The sequence below is a fragment of the Budorcas taxicolor genome, chromosome 21 (genome assembly GCF_023091745.1).
Source record: "Budorcas taxicolor isolate Tak-1 chromosome 21, Takin1.1, whole genome shotgun sequence".
NCBI lineage: Eukaryota > Metazoa > Chordata > Mammalia > Artiodactyla > Bovidae > Budorcas > Budorcas taxicolor.
In genome coordinates, this window is record NC_068930.1 from 26,708,201 (window position 1) to 26,716,471 (window position 8,271).

Sequence of the window (8,271 nt, forward strand, 5' to 3'; positions counted from 1 at the left end):
AAACTGGAGAGAAGAGTCAAAGCAGTCATTTTTTCACACAGAAAAAGAAAACCCGCACCTGACCACATCACAGAATACAGTTCACGCAGCCCCTTCCTCCTCAGCCTTCTCCTCCACTACCAGCCGCCTGTCATCACAAGGCCTGCCCTGGGCCGGCAGGGGCAAGGGAAGAGGGCAGACTGGCTCCTCTGTCCCCAGGCCGCATGGGCCGCTTGCCCCACCTTCTTCCCAAGTTCAAGGGGCACTGAAACAGCCCAGGCAAGCAGGGGATTCTGATCAGAAACACAACCGTGGGTAATGAGCAAGGGCCCCTGGTTCTTGTTTACCCCAGTACCAAAGATGATCAATATAATTACTGTGAATTTTACATGTGGCTTCAGATGAGAGAGGACACCCGGGGCTTCCCCACTACCAGTTATAGATGCAAGCAGCTTGTGGGTCAGCCTACCAAGAGCTAGAGAAGCTAAATACATTTCAAAAGAGGTCCTTAGGCAGCCACAATCCAAGATTTCAAACAAAAGCCCAGTGAGGGAGCTGGAGACTGAGAGGGCCGCTCCTTCCCTCGGGGCATCAGAACAAAGCTGACTCTGGAAAGAAAAGGCAGGGAAAAAGTCAAGCAGAGGGGACTGGCTAACAGCTCTGGACACTTCCTTGGGCTGGGAAGACAAAAATCCAACCACAGGCCTGACAAGTTAGTCCGGATGGTAGAGACTAAGCTCCCCAAGAAAAGGGAGGCACAGAAAACATACCCAGCACTCTGCCCAAACCGGCTGAGCGCTGAGTATCAATCACCTTGTGGTGCTCGGGAGACAGACGGTGGGCTTCAGGACCGGCCGAGAAGGGAGGGGGCCATGGGAGGCACCCCAGGCTTCCAGATGGAGATGCTGGAGGGCTCCTCCCTGGGGACAGCGGGGGAAGGTGGGTGAAGGCTGCTGAGACTCAGCTTACAAAGACACCCCAGCCTCAAGTCACTCAGACCCTGAGTGAACAGACAGCTCTGTCTTCACTAGAGGTCTACATCAGAGGAACCTCTGGAGGAGACAGCATCACCAGAAACTCTAGGGGTTTCCATAGATAATGTCCACCATGCAACCAAAAATGCAAATAAGGGTGTAACAACAAATAAGACCAAGAGAAAAAGAACGGAAACAGGTCCAGAGGTATCTGATGTGTATCAGCATATCAGAGGTATGCTAGAGGAATCAGATGCAAACTTCACCAGTTCAAAAATATACTTGACACAAGGAAAACTTTCTGAGACTCAAAACCGATTCTAGAACTTTCAAATAACAGTGACTGAATTGAAGAACTCAGGCTCTGGGCTTCACATCAAGTTGGATGTAGCTGAAGAGAGGATCAGTGAACTGAGGAATAGATCAGTTAAAAAATATATATATATGAGGGAAAAAAGTATAGAATATAGCGAAGGAACCTGTTGTTCAACTACATTGTGAAAAACTATAAATGGGGCCCCTCATGGTGGAGAAAAGACAGTCAGGGGAATAAGAAATGCCTCCAGGGGCTGAAACTAAAGAGCCTCTTAATGAAAGTGAAAGAGGAGAGTGAAAAGGCTGGCATAAAACTCAACATTAAACAATGAAGATCATGGCAGCCGGCCCCATCACTTCATGGCAAATAAATGGGGAAACAACGGAAACAGTGACAGTCTTTATTTTCTTGGGCTCCAAAATTACTGCAGACGGTGAAATGAAAAGACGCTTGCTCCTTGGAAGGAAAGCTATGACAAACCTAGACAGCACATTAAAAAGCAGAGACATTCCTTTGCTGACAAAGGTTCATTCAGTCAAAGCTATGGTTTTTCCAGTAGTCATGTATGGATGTGAGAGCTGGCGCACGAAGAAGGCTGAACGCCAAAGAATCGATGCTTCTGAACTGTGGTGTTGGAAAAGACTCTTAAGAGCCCCGTGGACTGCAAGGAGATCCAACCAGTCAATCCTAAAGCAAATCAGTCCTGAATATTCATTGGAAAGACTGATGCTGAAGCTCCAATACTTTGGCCGCCTGATGCGAAGAACTGCCTCTTTGGAAAAGAACCTGATGCTGGGGAAGACTGAAGGCAGGAGGAGAAGGGGAAGACAGAGGATGAGATGCTTGGATGGCATCACCGACTCGATGGACATGAGTTTGAGCAAGCTCCGGGAATCGGTCATGGACAGAGAAGCCTGGCGGGCTGCAGTCCATGGGGTCACAGTGGGTCAGACATTCAGCAACTGAACTGACTGACAGGGACAGTGGCAAGAGTTGGTTCAAGAATCAGAGCATTGGCTCAAAAAGGAAAACCACACATTGGTTTCAGCAGCTCTGCAGGTGCCTAAGGCAAGAAGAAAATGTTCAAGCTCTCAGAGGAAAAAAGCTGTGGCTTTTAATGGCACAGCAACACTGAGAGCTGACTTTTCAAGAAAAAGGAAGTCAGAAGATAATGGACTGGCATCTGTAAAATGCTGAAAAACAAATAACCACCAACCTGGAATTCGATACCCAACAAAAACACTCTTCAAAAGTGCAAGCAAAATAAAGACTTGTAGGGCAAATGGAAATGAGACAATTCATCAACCACAGACATGACTAAAAAAATATTAAGGCAGTGCTTTGGGAGAAAGAAAAGTCGTCTCTGACTGAAATATAAAAAACAAGTAAAGACCAACAATGAGGGAACTGTCAGGGTAAATATTAATGCTACAGTGATGATAATGCCGACAATATATCTAAAATTTTAAAGGATAACAGTGACAAGGAGGAAACAGTCGTGTCAGGGAGGCAGTAAAAGTACTAAGTTAGACTTCAATGTAAAACACAGGCTGTGTCTGCGAATGTGCACCCACCAACCTGGCAGAGGAGCACAGAACTAGAGAAACACCTCATCCTTCTAAAAGAAAGCAAGAGAAAAGAACACGGAACAGGTGGGACAAACAGAAAACACACAGCAACACGGTATCTACAGACGGAAACATCAAAGTTATAAACAGAGCAAATGTCCTCATTAAAAGATAAAGCGTCACCCTGATTAAGATTAGAGCCACACACTGTTCCCAGAGGCACATGTTAAGATGGAAGACCACAGACAGGTGAGAGTAAAAGATGCCCAGGCGAACAAGGGCAGAAACCTGACGCGGCAACATCACTGTCAGAGAGAACCTAAGGTAAGAAGCATCACTAGCGATAAAGAGGAGCATCTCCTGCTCACGCAAGTCCAGTCTTCCAAGACGATGAGGATTCTAAATCTGAATGTCCCTAATAACATAACCTCAAAACATCAATACATACAAACGGACAGAAATAGAAGAGCAGTCACAGCCAAGTTCACAATGGCAGTGGGAGACGTTAAAGACACATCTCTCGGGGAACTGGGCTCCCTGGGACGTCGTCACCTGCAGCCACGAAGTACCTGAAATGCGGCTGGCTCTACAATGAGATGTGCTGCAAGCCTGAAACACACACTGGATTTTAAAGACTTAGCATGAGAAAACGAAGGTAAAATATTTCATTATGTTTTATCAGGTTGATTACACACTGAAATGACAATATTTTGGGAATGTTAAAATAAAATATATTACAGGTAACTTCACCTACTTCTGCTTTACTCAACATGGCTACCGAAATCTGAATTATGATTGACAAATCTGATCTAACTGATACGCACGTAACACTGCATTCCCACTGATAGATATTATTTTCAAGAGCCCAAGGAACATATAACAAAATGAATATATATTGAGCCCTTAGGAAAGCTCACATTATTTCAGAGGACTGAAATAATGCAGGGTATACTTACGGATTGCAATGGGCTGATGGCTTATGTGCCCTCAAACTTCACCCTGCACGTGGTGATGATACCAGGAGGCAGGGACTCTGGGAGAGCTCAGGTCAGGAGGGAATGGGCTGCCGTGCTGCCAGAACAGGAAGAAGAAGCAGGCAGTCTAGGAAGCAGGAAACAGGCCTCACCAGACGCGGCACCTGCTGGTGATCTTGGGACTTCCCAGGCTCCGGTACTATAAGAAGCAACTTTCTGTTGTTTATCAGCTGGTCTACGGTATTCATAACAGTAGCCCCTAAAGACCGAGACGGGGCTCTTCATGGAATTAACAGAGATCAAAAAAGGGTCACCAGAAAAACCTCCCCAAACATTGGGAAGATAAATCACAGACTTCTTGTAGACTTTCATGAATAAGAATTTTAAAAAGCACAGTGTAAATTAGAAAATACTTTTATATACAAGATAATGAAAATTTGGCTTATTCAAACTTGTGGGACCCAGCCAACTGTGTTTAGATGGTAACCTAAAGCCTTAAACAGATATACTGGAAAAGAAGGAAGGTCGAAATCAGCTGAGCCTCCTCCCAAAAATCCAGACAGAAAGCACAGCGAGTGGAGCACAAGGTGGATGGGAGAAAAGGAGCAGGAAATGAGGGAACACAGGGCAAACAGGGAATTGTTTAAACAAGCCGGACGTCGGCTCTTTGAAAGGACCGATAAACCTGATAAACCCCTAGGGAGACTGGTTAGAGAAAGAGACACAGCACAAATCACCAGTATCAAGGATCTTTAAAACGGGGCACAACACATCTTACAGAAAAGAAAGATAGTGTGAACCACAGTTCCCTTACTCATAGGAGAGTCTATGGGCCTAGCAAAGGGGAAATGCCTTACCTAAACATACCCAGGAAGACATACAAAATCAGAAAATGTTATTTGCATGAAAAAAACTAAATCTGAAATTAAAAGCCTCCCCACAATGAAACCAACTGGTTCTGTCAATCAATGCTTCCAAAAATCTAGGGAAGAAAACAGCAATCTCACAGGAACTCTCAGGGTAAACAAGGAACACTCTCCACCTTGTTTTTGAAGACTAGCATACTGCTACTGCTGCTAAGTCACTTCAGTCGTGTCCGACTCTGTGTGACCCCACAGACGGCAGCCCACCAGGCTCCCCTGTCCCTGGGATTCTGCAGGCAAGAACACTGGAGTGGGATGCCATTTCCATCTCCAATGCATGAAAGTGAAAAGTGAAAGGGAAGTCGATCAGTCCTGTCACACTCTTAGCCATCCCATGGAGTGCAGCCCACCAGGCTCCTCCGTCCATGGGAGTTTCCCGGCAAGAGTACTGGAGTGGGTTGCCATTGCCTTCTCCATGGATTATAGGAACATTAAAGATACACACACACACACACACACACACACACACACACACACAGAGTTCACTGTGTGAGGTGATGCGTATGTTGAGCAATCATTCCATGATGTCTATGGGCATCAAGTCATCACAGTGTAGACCTGAAATACACAAAAACTGTCTGTCACTGACTGCTTAGTGAAGCTAGGGTTCTAAAATCAGGGCCTGGCACCTTATAGCTGGCAGGTGTGGGAACTCGGGTTCATGGGCAGGCTGTACACTCTCTTAATCACATGTGAGACCTGAAGCAACCAAGCCACTCTCCATTTTTCTTTTTCTGTTTTCCTCTGTTCCCCTTGCCATTTGTGTTTAACAGATTCCCAGCATTGAGTGAGCAGCGTCAATGCAGCAAGAATGTTTCCCCATTTAAGGCAGGAGCATGTAACACCAGCAGACTTCCCAATCACCCCTGGGTGCTGCATCACACAGAAAAGCAAAGAAACTCGACATTCCCGAGACAGAGCTGCCCGACGGCAGTGGGGACTATGGTCCCCCAGGTGTCCCAAGGGGACCCCCAGGGGCTAGGAGCCCACGCTGGGGCCCCCAGCTTGAGGCCACACTTGCCTTTCCACCATTCTGAAGGTCCTGGCAGAAGAAAGCCAGGCCATGGAAGGGGGATGGTGTGGGACGCAGGGCAGGACTGACTCGGGTCTGTGCTGGGCTCCACACCCAGTCACCACCCTTGGAATGTACAAAGTTCTTGGGGTCATTCTGGGTATCTGGCAAAAAGCAATGGAGCCAAAGTCACTTGGCATGGTTTTTAAGGAAAAAACCTCACTGGAGATTCACTCAGCGCCAGCCTCGGCCCCTACTGAGATGCAGACTCCTGGTCATCCTAGGCTGTGCCCGCAGCCCACCAGGGCAAGGGCAGCCTCCCGGACACAGGGTGACACATGGCGTTCTTCCCCCACTTTGAATGAAGGGCTGCACCCCCCTGGATTAACCCGGCTCACCCCTCCACTTCTGATGCTGAGGCCCCCGTGACTCCCACGACCAGAGGATCCAGCCTCTCCCGGGGCCTCCGTGTCACGGCACAGGCCTTGTCTGTGTGGCCCCAGCAGGCAGGGTGAGTCCTGTGCGGAGCCTCCCAGCTCGTTGGCCTTGCTGCTCACATCAGGGCTGTGCAGGAGCACTGTGGGTCCACTGAATGAGTGGATGAGGGCCCCTAACAATGACAGTGATGACGACGAGGAGGAAGAGGTGAAGGGGGCGGAGGTCCAAGTGTCAGTCCCTGATTCAGGCATCTGTGCGTATTAACTCATTTAACCTCACGACAAGGTTGTGTGTCTGTGTGTGGGGGGCACGGGCCGGTCCTGCCACTGTTCTCACCTTGGAGCCGGCAAGTTCACTCTCAGTGTCCAGGGGTGGCTGCAGCCACTGGCCACAGACTGGACAGCTTTAACACAAACTCATTCGCCCCCAGTTCTGGAGTCAGAAACCTGTGATCAAGGTGCGGGCAGGGCTCAGCTCCCTCCAGAGGCTCCAGGGGAGGGTCCCTCTGGCCTGGTCCAGCTCTTGGGGGACCCCAGGCCTCCCTGGGCTTGTGGCCACATCACCCCGATCTCTGCGTCCATGTGCCAAACCTTCTCCCCTGGGTGGCTCTGCGCTTCAGATCACCCCCTCTTCTCTTCCAAGCACACCTGCCATTGGATTTAGGGTCCACATGCATCCCGGGTGATTTGGTGCAGAGGTCAGTAAATTATTTCCATCTGCCGAGACCATTCATAGGAATAAGGTCACATTTGCAGGCTGTGGAAGGATGGATGGCTTTCGGGGCCACCACTCAAACCACCATACTGGTCATGAGGCCGCCGGGCAGAGCCTCCCTGGGCTTGGTGCAGGGAGCTTCGAAGAAGCAGGGCTCCAGGACTTCAGTCCTAAGGCTGCCTCAAGAAGACAGTTAGGATCAGGACATTTGGGCACAGGGAACAGGTGAGCAGGGCCCCAAGGTGTGCTGGTGGGCGTGGGGCTCTCCTGCAGGGAACCTGGAGCCTGACATGACAGCCCAGGGCCAGGGGACATAGCGCATGGGTTTGGGAATGGACACATCCCAGCACAGACGAGGAGAGGCAGGCATGGGCGCTCAGGCCGGGGAAGCCCAGATCTTCCTGCTGCCCTCAAGGGGCAGGTCAGATGGGCACTGGAGGGAGCCGTGCTTTAAACGACAGGGGTCGCAGTCCCGGTCTGCTGCTGGGTTGTCTCTGGCGAGTGACTCAGCCTCTCTGAGACCATCTATTGCTCCTCTGCAAATCTTTGCCATATGTGACTTGCTTCACAGTTGAGGGGAGATCTTGGTGCTCTCAGCATCCCCGCCCAACCCCGTGGCTGGGGCTATGCCATATCTCCACGACCTTGAAGCCGCTAAGTCCACCCCTGCACAGACTCTCTTTGCAAAGAAGCTGGAAGCCGCTTCCCCTACCATACGAAGCCGTGAGGCACCGAGACCCAAGAGGCAGCAACGCCTCTAGCCTGGGGGCTCCCGGGCGCGGGGCTGACCACATGGGGCAGTGGGAATGACCACGGATGGCCCCATACGGCCAACCCCGTCTTTCCTGTTACAGCTCCCGTTTATTTCTATGCGTTCTGTTCAGCCACATGCAAAGACCCAAAATATATTCCTCCAAGTCCATGGAGATTTCTCTCGATGCTGGTCAAGAAGCAGTGCCCGGGCCACATCCCTGGGAAAACACGCTCAGCTGTTTATGTAAGCGACAGGGTCCCTCCAAGTAAAACATCTGGCAGGACTGGGAAAGGGTCGTGGGACTCGGTGGACGTATGGGATGTCCTCGTTCTTACACATATAGGATGTTTTAAACCCTGGTGCCTGGCCTGACAGCAGTCTGCTCCCGGCAGGAAGAAACCATACGATGCTGGTCCCCTCCGCCAGCAGGACGCCCCAGAGTGGTGGCTTCTGGCCGGACTGGCCCCTCGGGTGGGGAGTCTGGAGGCCACAGAACTGCAGGAGCCTTGAGCCTTGGCGTGGGCATGGGAAGGGCCAAGGGGCTCGGGGAGAGGACAGGGTCAGGGCCCTTGCAGTGGACCGCCGCCAAATGCTGGACAAAGACAAGAAATAACAAATG